General features: G+C 41.3%; 1 protein-coding gene across 3 annotated transcripts in view; it reads right to left on the bottom strand.

Moving 5' to 3' along the window:
- The window catches only part of STARD13 (StAR related lipid transfer domain containing 13), a 346341-nt gene that overhangs the window by 168393 nt on the left and 161942 nt on the right, over positions 1 to 16006 (bottom strand). The gene's annotated exons all lie outside the window — the stretch shown is intronic.

Genomic DNA, 16006 nt, shown 5'->3' with positions numbered 1-16006 from the left:
GGGGAGTAAAATGTCACAGGAAATTTTTTTCTTGAAAATGGAAGGACTTATGAATGCTTCTTTCTTTCCAGAACAGTTAAAACACTGTATGTGAGGGTTGCTTGGGTTCGGAAGGCAGGGCAGCCCGTTCCTTTTGTTCTGTTGCTCAACCCTAGAAGGCTTTCCCTGGTGAACTCAGGCCCACTAGCAGTGAGAAGTTAGGGGGAGGAAGATGCTTCTTCTAAGTGAGCAATCTGGATTGTATTCATCCTCCCTCTTAGAAGTGAAGAGAGACTGCCTTAAGCTGAGAAGCAAAACAGACTGAGCGGGCACAGCCAAGTCTTTCACTGGAGATAACATTTGCCTGACATTTTAACTGTCATCTATTACCTGAAGACTCATTTATCCAAGGCCAAATGAAGCCAGCTCTTGCACTGACATGGAATTCAAAGTGATGAATGGGTCTATCAGAAAGGATGACTCTCAGTGAGACATTCTGCATCAGGTGGCATGAATCAGGTGTCAATGGGAAGCTGGGTCCCGTCTGCCTGCCTGGGGCCTGCCTCTGCTAGAGGCTCCCTCCTGTTACTCTCCAGCCACCAGCGAGTGGGGGGACCTCGCACAGAGGTGGTAGCCCTGTGCTACAGCTGCACTTTTCAGCCTGCCTGTTAGATATGATGGGGGCTCTAAGAGGATAATGAGTGTTTCTTTCCTGACAATCTGCAGATGATTTGAACTTTCTGGGGTTTAAATTAATTTCCTATTTGGCATGTTTGCAGGAAGAGAAAACAATTATCTCCAAAATTACAAGTAATTAGCTGTTTGCTTATTGTTGTGGGATAAGATCTTACTTCCCTCCCACACCACACCCAGACCACACACACATACACACACACACAACATACACCCACACCCACCCACACACACACTATGCTCTAGTTTTTCAGTTGTTATTTACAATTCTGTCTGGGAGGTTAGAGTCCAGTTCCTACCCAGGCCTTACCGAAATCTTCACTCTGCTCAGGTAAGCCCTGCCCCTGCCTCCCAACAAGTAAAGAAAACTACAGGAGCACAATGTCCATCCCAGTGACTTCTGCTCATTAGATGGGTGCGGTGGACGCCCAGAATTCCAGGAAAGCAAGAAAACCCACTCCCCACTCTAAGTCCTCGCTCTACAGGCAGATGGCAAGGCCAGCTCAAGTACCACAGGAAATAAAGACATGAGACCGAGGATCTCAAGATGAGAGTCTACATTCTGGCTCATCACTTACTAGCTGTAGAATCTTAAGCAAGTCACTCAGCTTCTCCGAACCCCAGTTTCCTCATTTTATTAGAAGGACTATAAAACCCCCTGTAAAGTAGCATTTCTCAACAGTGGCACTATTTTGGGCCACATAATTCTTTGGTGTGGGGGGGCATCCTGTACATTACAGGAAGTTATGCAGCATCACTGGCCTCTGCCCACCGGATGCCAGCAGCACCCACCCCCTAGTTGTGATCATCGAAAGTATCTCCAGATATTACCAAATGTTCCCTGGAGGGCAAAATTGCACCTGCTTGCAAGCCTCTGCTATAAAGGAGCCCCCCTCTCCTTTAAATATTTAATAAAACATCACCCAGAAACTTTAATTCTACCCCCAAGGATTCAGGAGCAGCAAAGTAAACAGCTATAAGTGAAATGAGAGAACTTTTGGTGGAAAACCAGGTTTGGGGTAAAACGGAGTACCAACTGGCCTTACTTACAGATTCTGGATTTTGTTTTAATCTTGGGAAGGGAGCAGGAGTATGTTCTTTCCTGTTGCACGGGGTTGTGGAGGCTTAAATGAGCTAACGTATTTGAAACTGCACAGAATGATGCCTGCAACTATTCACCCAGTCACAACCAAAGAATTAGTGCAATGTGGCTGGCATACATGGAATGTCACCCGGGCACTCTCTTCATGTTGGGGACAAAAGAACAACGTGTGATGATTCTAGTTGGAGCATTCAGTCAAATGGATCAGTTAGGTGCCAGTCACATGCCAGAAACAATGACAGGAACCCAGCATCACTGAATGTGTCAAACATATATATTTTTATATCTGCAAACTCTTTGACAGTCCTCCCTTCGAATAATGGGTCTGCTCTTCTTGAACCTGAGCAGACCTTTATGTCTATGTTGACTAATAGAATACAGAAAAAGTGACAAGAGGCAACTTCCAAGGCTAGATCATTTGCCTGGCTCGCTCTTGGGATGCAGTCTCCATGTGGGGAAGAAGGAAGCCTGGGCAACCACATGAACAAATGTAGATGCACCAGCTGCTAGTCTCACTGAGGTCCTGACCGAGAGGCAGCATCCACTGCCAGTCATGTAAGTGCTGGAGGCTTCGGATGTTTCCGGAACCCAGTCACTGAGCCAGGCATAGCCTGCAGGTCTTGCCAGCCCATGTCACAGTCATCAAAGAACAGAGACAAGCCATCTCCACTGTGTCTTTTCCAAACTCCTGACCCACAGAATCCATGAGCATAATAACATGGTTGTTGAATACCACTAAGTTTGGGGCAGTTTGTTACATAGCAACAGTCATGGAACACGCTTCCATGGAGTTCAACCACTAATTGCCCAAACAATGTGCTCCCTGGGGAATTTGGGTCCTGTTGGTTTAGCTTAGCTGGTAGTAATGTCAGAAACAACCAGGGAATGAGTCTGCCATTGGCATGGAGAGGCGATTAGGGTCACGTATTTCATCAGCAGAGTCTAGAGGTCTTTCTTGACACATAGAAGGGTTGCAGAGGTTTTGCCCTCTTCCATGCCACCATGAACAGAAAGGCTTGATCAGCAGGAAAGAGAGAATTGCATTTACATATAAATATGGGACAAGAACACTCACTAAGTGGGAGCCTTCAAAGAAGAAGGCTCCTTTGAGAAGCTGGAAACTTCCAGAGCTGGTTACTGGGTCAGGAGCAGCCTGTTCTAGAGAACAACCTGGCATTGACTCAGAGGCTGGGCAGTGACCTCTAGTTCTTGCATGTTGGGAGAAGTCACAGGAATGGCTGTGACCATGACCTGCCAAGTAGAGAGTCTCTGCTGACTCAACATAACCTCTGCCCATCTTGACTCCTAGAGACAACCTGTCTTGATGAAGAAAAATAAAAGTGGCCTGGATTTGAGGGAAATGGTGAAACATTGCTTTCCAAACAGGAGTTAAGAGACTAGAGTGTGCTGAGAGAATAGTAGAATGTGTGCGGGGGCGCTAATGAGCTTAGAGATCATTCAGGATCATTTGTGCATTTTCAGAGGGAGTCAGCTCTCCAAGCTGGCTTCTTCCTCCTTGAAGCACACAAACTGTTTCCTGAAGCTTCCTTACTCATCTCATTTAATTTGGATTTAACCTGCAGCTAGATTCAGAATCTGAACTACAATTCAGGTACAGAAGTTAAACTCTATATTAATAGCTCTTATAAAATACTCTAATATATAAGTATTTTTTATTCAGTATCAGTGGGGTAGCTGCCTGAGGCAAATATGTGCAATTTCCTACTTCGTTAAATATTTAAACATCTTTACTTCCGGAAGAGTTCACATTTGAAAATCTCCTTCTTGATAAGATGCTGACTGACCACTTAGGAATTTGGTATAAACAATATGAACAGGTGTCCTATAGGGACATTTGTTTATTGAGTTTCTTTACAAATTAATCTTGGGGTTCACAGCTACTTCAGACAACATGTACCAATTTAACTAGTGTTTTGGTTTATTTACATTTCTAAAATCAGGCACTAAATTATGTTGTATTTGGGCAAATTTTACTGTAAGAATTATAAAATATGAAATAGTTCAAGCTAACTATAATGTTAGCAGTTTAAAATTCAAATCCCCTTACCATCATATTAAATTCATTCAATGTTAGTAGTTGATTATATTTATTCCTTTTCAATATATTTTTAGTCATGCCAAAGGCAGGAAGAAAATGTATGTAGTCCCAGTGAAATTTCTGTTGTAAGGTGACCCAGACTTTACTGAGTAAGAGTTACTGATGACACAAATCACTGAAGAGGTGTCTTGAAGTAGAATAAAAATCTCAAGCAGAAGGTACAGTAATAAATTCAAATTAATGGGTTCTTATCATGGGGAGTGGGGAGAGAACATGAAGAGATATGTTAGGAATTATAAACATAAAAATTTTATAAGGCATATAAACATTTTCCATCCTGAAAAGTTATGGAGCTATCTCTTGTATTTATAATTTCTTTATCACCATAGTTAAGATCCTGATCCCTCATGGTATTTTTCTGAGTAGTCACTGCAACTGCAGCAGCAGCAGAAGCAACAACCACTCTAAGGAGAAGCCTGGAGCTGTGAAAGAACACAGACAGCAACAGACAGCCTTGGGTTCACTGCCTGGCTCTGCTAGTTATTTGGGTTTAACTGCAACAAGTGACTTTAACCTCTCTGGGTTTCCATTTCTTAATCTTTAAAATGGCACCATCAATGGTACTTCCTCTTCTGAGGATTATATGACATAATTATTGATCATGTTTAGGCAGGGCCTGCACAAAATACATGCTCAACCACGATGACTACCTCTCTACATTCAGTCTGGCCACTTCAAACCCATGTTTATCTATTCATCTTTCTAGGCTGCTCTTTGTATCCTATTACTGGTCTACTTAAAAGCCTTCAGGAGCTTCCTATTACCTATCAAATAAATTTCAAACTCACTGCAGTCTGGCCTCCAACTTTTTTTTCCAACCTTATCATCTATTTCCTATAACCGCCACATGTCACTGAATTTGGACTACATTCTTAATTGCTCAACTCACACTTTTCAACTCATTCTGTTGCCCTGCTTAGGACAACTCTCTGATTTTTGCCCGGTGGAAACACAGCTTCTTCCCACGGCTCAGGCCCAGTGGTCTTCCCTCTTTACCTTACCACTCTGTTGCCTACACATACTTCTGAGTGCCTGTTTTGATAGCCTGTTAGTCACTTAAGCCGTATGTTCCCTTGATTTGTCAACATTTATGACAGTTTATATGTCTTATCACACTTACTTATAATCTCCTTGAAGGCAGTGATCATGTTTTATATAATTTTTGCATCACACGCAATCCCAGAAAAGATCTTGCACACAATTGGCTTTGAACAAATATTTGTTGAGATATTGACTAGGCTAGGTTCTCCAATAGAAGAGCTGATGCAGAAAAAGCGGTCCCTGTTTCTGAAATGTAGTCTCTCTTAAATACTTGTGATAAGTTACTGCTACATTACTAAAGTTGAATTCATGAGAAATTGACCACTCTCTTATCGTAATCCTTCCAGGTGGAACACAAACTCGAGTGCAGCAGTGTCAGCAGACAGCTAAAGTCTCTGTAGAGGGTGGGTCCTGGTTTTTCAAGGACAGTACACTTTCACAGAAGGGAGAGGCTTCCATGTTCCCAGACTGGAACCCACCTACTCAAATTCAAAGGAAGACACATAAAAGGGCAAAAACTGATGAAGTCATAACCTCATGATTACCCAGACAGCTAACAAGAAATCCTCGCTCACCCCACCAGTAATGACAGGCATGGACACTCTCTGACAAAGGGATAGAAGCTGAAGTAATGGAACAATAAACCCTAAACCACCACCAACAACAACCCAACAGCTATCGTGAGAACTGAAACCCTTCCACTGTGCCTCCACTCTTCCTACACAGACATCCATCCATCCCCACACCCATGACATTCCTCGGAGCCTGTTTAAGGTTCACCCATCAAACTCTGCTGTGATTGTATTTGAATGCGTTGTTATATCCCAAGGACCTGAGAGCACCTGACACAGAATAGCTATTTTACGAACAATCTTGTGAGTGAGCGATTGAGTGAATGAATGACCAGGTTCCCCTGTACAGAAATAGAAACACAATAAATGCACTTCAATTTCTGTAAGCCAGTGGGGTTACAACAAATTCAAGATCCAATGTTTTGAGTTTGGCAAAACGTAGTTAGATCAAAGACTTAAAAGGCTGTCTTTGACAAGAAGCCGAGGAGATTCTGGCCATGGAAGATATATTGTCTCTGCTGCTGGGCCGTCTCTTTCCTTCTCAGCTGTGGAGCAGGCTGCAAACTAGAGGGTGGGGTGAAGGGTGCTGTCCCAGGCTTCTTCTGGGCTTCTTACCACATCTTGTGAGAGGAGTTGGGACCGCATATTATTAGTTCCCTGTTAGCTGTACTGCTAAGGCAAATGTCTGAAAGATTCTATGCTTCGTTTTGGGAAGTCGGACTTGAAATATTAAGAGTAGACAATTCTGTCAACTTCATGCTAGAGACGAAGTTCATACACTGGACTTCTGGGGGTTGGTCTCATTTGTTTAAGGACAAAACATATTATGTATCCTACCAAGAGTTCGATAGGTATCTGCTTTCATAGGTAAATACACTGGATCAGAAAACTCCCTGCTAAAATCGCACAGTTTCTGAGCTACCCTTGTCTTCCTCTGAGCTACCTTTTCTTCCTCTGAGGATACTTTAAACACTCATTTCAGATCCAGTAGGATTGTGGCTGTTCTTTAGCTTCCACTTTATGTATTTATCTAAGCTTGGGTATTTTCATCTTCCCCATAAGTAGTTCATCCATAGCAGAACTGGCTGTGTGGCTGACTGTTAATGTCCTTTTTTTGTTTTCCCTTTAGAGTAACACACATTGAGCCCTGAGTAAGAGCCGGGCTCTGTGATCAGCACTTTGCAGGCGTGAGAACACTTATTCTTAAGTCAACTGTAGGCAGAAGATGTTGTTATTATTATTATTATTCCCATGTTAGATGAGGAAATAGGCTTATAGAGTTCATGGAACTTACTCAAGGTCACACAGCACATCAGTGTGGAACTAAGATTTGAACCTAGGTCCAGCTAACGTCAAAGCCATGCTTTGGAGCAATGAACATGGCCTCTATGACTACAAGTTTCAGAAAACGTACAGCTTCTCAGAGCCCAACAAAAGAAATGTCTGAAAGATTCTTTCTCTAATAAATCAAGGATCTGAAGTCTTAATAACTCCACGTCAAACTATTAGCATCAATCACAAAACATGGTAATTTATTTAAGTAGTTGTTCACTGAGCAGAGCCAGCTATAAACGAGAAATGTGTTCTGCTAAACCAAAGGCTGCGGGAAGTTTGGAGGCATGAGAAGTTAGTCTCACCCTCTTGCGTAAGAAAGAAGTCAATGGAGAGCCTAAGTTTTTGTTGGAGCCAAAAATTTTGACAAGCCATTCTATGAGCTGTGTACTCCTCTGCCACATAAGTGCCTTCTCTCCTCATTCACATTCCCCTCAAACTCCACTCAGGAGATAAAAAAAAGTCAGGATACCCCGACTTTCCAAATCATGACCAAATGGGTAGGGTTTTTACCAATTTTTGAAGACTGTCACATAAGTATCAGCTTAGTAACTACCCTTTCCCCTAAAATCTACTATAATCAGCGTACTCAAATATATAAAGCAAACAAAATAATGCTGATATCAAAACTATCAAACAAAACTCAAACACATTAAGGAATATGTTTATAAAGTGTGTGTTTCCGGCAACTCTCACCCTACTTTTCTAAGACTTTCCAGCTCATGCTGTGCTAGGTAGGATGGCACCCGGCATCCCTCATCAGACAATGTGGGCTGTGTAACATCAGGGTCCTTAAGTCTCTTCAGAGTCAGACAGCCCACTGAGACCACAATAAGTACTTGGAAGCCTCCAGCTAGACACCCACACCAGGCTCTTCTGCCTAGGAATAGCCGGCCACACAAAATCATGGCCTTAGGCAGAAAGCCCACTTGACATTTGGAAATTCATAACTTTGAAAGCTGTGACTTATGACACTTGGACTTGTCAGAGTCCCTCAGTCTATGACACAGTATCTTTCACTTTCAAAGGTTTTATTCTCCTCCTGCTGATGGGAAATTATTAAAGGTGAAACAAAATTTATTAGCTGAGTAAAAATACAAAATATAATTCTTGACACCTCAGAATGAAGGTGAAAAACGAGAAGAAAGAAAAATGAGAGGGAAAACTAGAGTTTGAAATGACCCTAATTAATTATATACATTCGCTCACAGTGCATCAAATATATAAAAAGAAGATTTAAAGTGAAGCTGAGAATTAGTCAAGAAGATGTTGCCCGTTTGTGAACCGAATAAAAACAAAACAAGGCTGGACACAGTGGCTCACGTCTGTAATCCCAGCACTTTGGGAGGCCGAGGTGGGTGGATCATCTGAGGTCAGGAGTTTGAGACCAGCCTGCCCAACCTGGTGAAAACCCGTCTCTACTAAAAATACAAAAATTAGCTGGGTACGGTGGCAGGTGCCTGTAATCCCAGCTACTTGGGAGGCTGAGGCAGGAGAATTGCTTGAACCTTGGAGGCAGAGGTTGCAGTGACCTGAGATCACGCCATTGCACTCTAGCCTGGGCAAAAGAGCGAGACTCAGTCTCAAACAAAACAAAACAAAAAACCACAGAGTGGCACATTATTCCCATATCCTTGAGGAGTGATATGAATTATTATTCAAGGAAGAGAAGCAAATATGGTTATATTTTGATGCAACAGAGGACAGCAAAGAGCTGGGTCTGGCTTTATATGGCACCTGTATGCAGGCAAGCTTAGTGACCCCTAACAGATGCCAGTATCCCTCAGGCCCTCCAGAACTGTGCACAATGCTTTCCATTTGAATTGATTTCACATTGATTACTTTTTCCTCAATTATATTACAGAATAGCAGGAGCTAATATTATTCCCATTTCATAGATTCAAAAACTGAGACATGAGAGGTTAATAAAAATATCGACGATTACGTTAGGACAATCGTGCTCGAGAACCCAGGCCTCCTGTACCCAGATTTCCCGAGCTTGCCATACAAATTAGGTCTCTCCCTCTACTGGGAACATAAGTGTTCCACTTAAGGCTCATATTACTCCTTTGTTTTCAAGGTTCATTTTCTTTCCCTGTGGAAGTTTTACAGCTGCATGTAATTCATATGTCAGGTTGTCTTATCCATAGTTTAGGCTGCTTATAATGGAGGAGCAACACTATCTATCATAAAGGTTGTCTCTGGAAACCCAATTAGTGAAGAAAACCTCAAATCACACACAACCAAGGACCCCAAAATTAACCTTTTCTCCTTAAAAATTCCCTTCCCTGCACACTCCCACAAGCACAGTCAGTTCATCAATCTCTTTATGTAAATAGCAGTCAAGAAGCCAGGGAGGAGGTCTGTTTATTATTTTTGATCCTGTTTTGCTTCTGGCAAAATTTCACAAACACCAGAAGCTGGCAGAGCATTGATACTTTTTTCTGACTGGCTACTGTGAGCTAGCAACAAGTGCAGAGTACAGCTGCAACTATTCTGGTCTACAGGCTTCAGATGTGACTGAGGACAGAATTGTAAAATCCGGAAGAAAAAAATCTCCACCCAAGACTTCTCTCTGAAAATGTGGACCCTCCTTTAATACACACTTTTCTTGCACTAGAGGACGGCTGAGTTCCAGATCCGCTGTCTAGAGAACAACACAGGTCTCACCCAATTCCCACCTCACTCCTTGTACTCCCTAGTATCAGAAAAGTCCACTGTGAAGTCACAAGAGCCTCTGAGCTCTGTGGGCCCCGGGAGCCCTGGGAAAACTTAGGGGAGAATGGGCATCCCACCCCAGCACTTTCTAGGAAGAAGGGCAGCAGTTTGAAGGGTTGGAAGTAGAGAAAGGAGGTTGTGGGAAGAAGACCCCATACTTTCTGTGATGCCTATTCCTTAGGTAGGAACTTAGGAACCTCAGGTAAGTTAGGCACCATGCTGGATCCTGCCCTTGGGAATCCTGATGCCTTGGACATTTACTTTGGAAGCAGATTTCTTGATAAAGAGCAGCCAGCCCTCAAGAGGGGAGTGGGAGGGTAGTTAGTATAGGATGAGCACGCGGCTTTGCTGCTGGTGGCACACTGAGGTCCTCCAACATGAGGGGTTGGTGAGGAAGGGAGAACCAAACAGGTCTATAATGATGAAAAAAAAAAAAAAAACAGAAAACACTTCTTGGTTCCAAGTAAACACTGCTACCTATAATTATGAAGAAGACAGGGTTGCACAGCTAAGAATAACGTGGGCTCCCAGATTGTCCAGACTTGAGTACAAAGCCCTGCTCCACCTCCCACGCACTGTGTGACTTTGGGAAAGTTTATTGAACTCCTGGAGAATTTGTTTACTCATCTGTTAGTTCTTACTATGTTTATTTTCCAGATGAGTAAACTTAACTCTCAGGTCTTTATGAAAATTAAATAAAATAATAATATAGGTAGTGCTGAAAAGAGTTCTTGGTACATCATAGTAGGTCCTCAACTAAAGTAGCTACAGGTTTAGTAGACCTTATCTGACATGCTTGGCACCAGAAGTGTTTCAGATTTGAGATTTCTAAAAATTTTGGAATATTTGCATTATACTGGTTAAGCATCCTTAATCACCAAATCCGAAATCCAAAATAATCCAATGGGCATTTCCTTTGAGTGTCATGTCAGTGTTCAAGAAGTTTCAGATTCTGAAGTGTTTCAGACTTTGAATTTTCTGATTAGGGATACTCAACCTGCATAAGTATATTGTTACTACTTTTTAAAATGTAAATATTTCAAGGGCCCAATATTGTGGTGAGAAATATAAAAGTCAAATGACCAATCCAGACCCAAATATTTCATCTAAGTACATCTTAAAGGTTAATAAACTGCTGACAACCTGCCTGTCCATGACAAACCCTGAGTCTTTTCACGGGTAATTCAGTGGAAATATTCTCCCATAGCCAGAGGCATGGCTTGCCTGGGCCTCTGGGTACAGCTGCACAGACTCAAGCAGCCTGAAGGAAAGGTGACTGACAGTTAATGATCTGAAAAGAACTTGTCTCAACTCAACGTCATTCCTGGCATTATCGAACAAAGCAATAAACCTCACAGAATGGAAGCTACAGTGTCCAGGGCCAGCTCTGCTAAGGTAACCAAAGATAGAGAAGGAGGCAAAAGTGACAGAAGAAAACCATGGGAAACCAACAGAAATCTAATGGCTTTGGCAGAAATGCAATTATCAATTGGGAGGTGAGGAAGTAATTTTACTCTAAATGGGGGTTGGGGAGGAGGAAAAATTGGACTCTGAAACAATCGCTCTTTTACCAGTTAATGTTTTACAATTGCAGCTGCATGCCGCCAAGTTTCCTTATTGTATCAAGTCAGTCTCCACTTATTGATAGTGCCCTCTTGGATAAATGTGTTTTTCCATACAACAAAACTCGGTTCCAAAGGAATGATTCAGGAAAATGAAATCAGAAACATGTCAAAGTAGGAAAATTTGCCTATGCATTTTTCAGTTCTCTGAGAGATTTCAGAGGACAGAGATTCCTAATACAAGACTATCATTTCATTGGACACATCTTCAAAATGACAATGCATGTGGAATTGCTCCACAAAGTATTATGCAATACACTGGTGAAGGAATTAATATGACAAATCGCTTTTCAGGGTTTCCAAGACACCATATGCAGACAACCAATATTTCATCCTACAAAACAAGGTTTTTGCAAGGCTCAAGATTAACATGTAACCTATGATGTATAAAAGTGTACTAAAGGATGTTTCTATTCTTTCTGGAAGAATTTCTAAATAGAGGAGGACTTAAGAGTATACATATTCCATAAAATAAATAAAGCAAAAGAATCCACAATGTTTAACTGTTAAGATTTTAGTCCATTAAACTCTAAGAATAAATTTAAACAAATTGATAGTGATCAGATTTGTAGGCAGTCTTTCATAGTTGAAGAATTCAACAGATATGAAGCATATTCCTCAATCAAAAGGAATGAAATCCTTAGAGGAAATGGGCAATTAAAGTTTCTTGACTAATTTGTTTGAATTAATAGTACGAGAGCTTAGTTTTGAACTTGTCAAGTGGGCATTAGAAAATTTACATGCATTGTACAGCACTTTCTCTCTATTTCTCTCCACAAAGAGATGTAAAGCTGGAAAGGTTTACAAAATTAACAAAGATCTCAAAGTTAACCTCAGTTTAGAAAAATCACAAGAATTTGAGAGAGGAGTTCAGATTTTGTTAAAGATATATTCTTATTCTTTCATTCATTTTCTTTCAGCTTTTGATGAACGTTTTCTCAGTATCCTATGCTGAAAACAGGTAGATACTAATATCGATCTTCAAGGGAAGGCTGTTACGAGTGTTGAATAAGACAAAAACAAGGAAGCAACACAGCACAATGCTGGTAAGCAGAGGCATATCATAAACATCAGTCTCCCTTTTTTTTTTTTTTTTTTGATGTAACAAATAAAATTGGGAAATAAATATTTGATTCATGTAATGGATGAATTGCATTTCCCTATAATTTGTGTGTTGAAGTCCTTGCTTTCAATACCTTAGAATGTGAGTATATTTGAAGATAGGGCCCTTACAGAGGTCATTAAGATAAAATTAGATCATATGGGTGGGTCCCAATCCAGTATGACTGGTGTCTTTACAAGAGGAGATGAAGACACAGACACACACGGAAGGAAGACCAGGCGAATATTGCAAGAAGGCAGCTGTCAGCAAGGCCAGGAGAGAGGCCCCCAAAGGAACCAACCCTGTCGGCACCTTGTTCTCAACTTCCAACCTCCAGAATTGTGAAGCATATTTTTGGGATTAAGTCACCCAGTCTCTGGTACTTTATTACTGCAGCCCCAGCAAACTAAGACAGTCATTCAAAGCATTAGCATGTTTTATAATTTTTTTTTTTTTTTTTTTTTTTTTTTTTTTTGAGACGGAGTCTCGCTCTGTCGCCCAGGCTGGAGTGCAGTGGCCGGTTCTCAGCTCACTGCAAGCTCCACCTCCCGGGTTCATGCCATTCTCCTGCCTCAGCCTCCCGAGTAGCTGGGACTACAGGCGCCCGCCACCTCGCCCGGCTAGTTTTTTGTATTTTTAGTAGAGACGGGGTTTCACCGTGTTCGCCAGGATGGTCTCGATCTCCTGACCTCGTGATCCGCCCGTCTCGGCCTCCCAAAGTGCTGGGATTACAGGCTTGAGCCACCGCGCCCGGCCATAATTTTTAAGTTGTTTTCCGTGACGAATGTAGCACTAGCCTTTTTGCAAATTGGCTTTCCAGAACCTCAGTTACAGATTGATCCGTTCACCCCTCACATGGAAGAGAAAACGTAGATCTGGAAGACTTAGGTGACTTATCTAAGATCACCCCAACCTGGGTTTGGTGGCCTCTTGTTGCCATCACTGGAGGAACAAAAATAGATACTAGATTGCTTTGAAAAGATGGCTGTTAAACAGATATTTGAGTTCTAAGGAATACAGTTTTAAGCCCAAATGTCCCATCTATTAGCAATTAATGATGCTTGCCTCAGACTTCATTCCCACTCCCTTACCCCCACCAAGAACCTCCCAGCCCTTCAGTTTAATGTGAGGCACAGCCCCTTTCCTCCAGCACTCCTGCCCTCTCAGCTTAGCATTTACCACCAAGTGACTCCGAGAGCTAGGAACACTTCCTGCCAAGAACTGTCTTTCACTGCTACAAGGTAAAGTTCGACGGGCTTTACTATTTATCTGTAGGACCTGAAGACTGGCCTAAACCCACCATTTCAGGCCAGTTCAGGACAACCTGAGAGAGAGCGATTGCTATCCATAGGAAACCACAATTGGAAAAGGCAATGGTTTTCATTACGGTTTAAGAAAAAAAACCTTTTTTGTTTCAAATTTTCTGGAAGACCTTTTTGAGGACACACACAAAACATGTGGCATTATGTATGTCTGCCATAGTAAACATGATACAGAGTGTGTAGCTTACTCAAACATAATTTACTCTTCAGCTGATGATTCAGCAGTTTGAAGGGTCATATGTACATGGATGTTTAATAATCATTTTGTCTTAAATTGAGCACTTAGTATGTGCCAGACACTGTGATCTGTGTTTGATTATAGTCTCTCATTTAATCCTTGCAATAACTGAGATAGTTGCTCTTATTAATGCCATTTTACCCACAGGGGAACAAAAGCTAAGAAGCATTAAGTGACTCGTCCAAGGTCACTCTATGGGGATGATGTAGAGCTAGAGTTCAAATTCAAGTGTACACGACTCCAAAGCCCTCTAAATTAGAGTTATAGAAACTTTGGCGTTTGGATTGATGGACAACATCCCTGAGACATTCTTGATTCCACAAGAATCAAAGCTATTTGTAATCACAGGGCTATTTGTAAAAGAGAAGAAAAGGTGTCTTGAAATTCAACCAACATGTCTCAATTATTTGCTCCTAAGAACAATAGAAGTTTCTACATTCTGCCAACAGAGTAACTCCTGGAAGACTGGCACAGAAGAAGGCACAAGGCAAATACCCATCTCTGTACACCCCGTGCTACTGTGTCATGTACTGCTCCAGGCATCTCCAATGGATTGGCCACCCTGGCCAGTGATAACACATAAAAATTCCACTCAGTATGGGGACCAATAGATGATGAACACAGTCAGTGGAATTCCCTTGTAGGTCTCTTCAAGATATTCTGCAAGACTGATTTCCCTTCTTCTTGCCAAGATTTTTTCCTCCTTCTTCTAGGAAGTCAGTGATAAAAATATTTAAGCAGCTTTGTCTGCCTTAGACCTTCCACCTAAAAGTACAGCAGGTGGAGTGAAATGCTAATATGAGGATCCAAACTTTCAGGGAAGGAGGTCAGTAGACTTTCCTATCTGAAAGAGACCAGTGGTAAAAATGGAGGTAGTTTGATGATTAAGATTCTCTGTTAAACATAATGCATGGGTTTACAGAAGTCCAGACAGTAAGGGCCTTGCGATGGATTTCATGCTCTATTTTGAGAAATGCATGTAGTGGGAAACGTGTTGTGTCCCTCAAAGCATCTGGAGAAGATTCTTTAATTTTCTCAAATAAGAACTCCAGTCTATTTGAGTGAGAATGGTTGGAATATCATTACTGCAGGATTTGTCAATCATTCTTATTTCTTATAGTAATTTTAAATATTATACATAATTTCAGGGTAGTATAACTCTCAGAGGAAAATGTGATTTTATGACTATACATACTTTTTGAATCCAGTGTGTCATTTGGTGAATATAAATGTATATGAAATGCTACTGTTCGCTCATAGAGATTGAATACTAATCAAAGGTTCCTGCCATCCATATGTATGATTTTCAGAATTAAGCAGGAAGGGGAGAGTTGGAATGCAGGAAGAGAATGCCTACTTCAGCTCGAAATCCTGACATGTAAATTAGGTACTTGGTGAGTGCCAAGTTCCTTTTCAATCTCTCTGCATTGTTTCGCCCTTGTGTTTTATCCAACTGTTAGGAGGCAAAGCAACACAAATCATTTGTATTTTAGTCAGCTCTGTCAGATCTTTAAAATTCTCAGGATTCCTATGCTGTGTGAGGAAAATCATTTGACAGTCTAGCCAGACACTAGATCTATTTCTATTGATTTTCTTTTGCTAACAGCATTAGCATTTTCTGTAATTTTGAAGTTATTTTCCAAGTTCTCCATTTAGATTATTATAGAACTTAACCTTCTGGAAAAAAAAAAAGAGAGAGAGAGAGAGAATTCATGTCTTTTCAAACAGTAGTATATAAATTTCCAGGGTACTCGGTCCTGCCCTAGACTGTACAGTCCAGAATGACCACCATGGTCTTGTGTGAATTCACAGTGTGGTGGTTTGGGCTAGGCAGTATAGTAATTTCCTATGCATTCTCTTGGAGCTTTTGGATAGTGTCAATTTCTCTCCAGAAGCATCATTCATAATGTGAATGCTAATGTGTATCTCTTTGCCAGCAGGAGGAAAAACATCTTAAGAATATATTTGTAGACTTCCTGGAAATTGATAAGTTGCCGCTATAACTAAAGCAAGCAGATTTTACTAATTAGAATTATCTACATAATTTTACTTCATTCACTTCTTTTGGTCATACTAGGAGAGCTTTTATACAACCAAAGATATTTTTTGGACCATGAATTCAGCAATTCTCGGAGCCACTCATCAGTGCCTGAGCTTCAGTGAGTC

This window comes from Rhinopithecus roxellana, chromosome 18, assembly GCF_007565055.1.
Source record: "Rhinopithecus roxellana isolate Shanxi Qingling chromosome 18, ASM756505v1, whole genome shotgun sequence".
Lineage (NCBI taxonomy): Eukaryota > Metazoa > Chordata > Mammalia > Primates > Cercopithecidae > Rhinopithecus > Rhinopithecus roxellana.
This window is presented reverse-complemented; position numbering and strand designations above follow the sequence as displayed.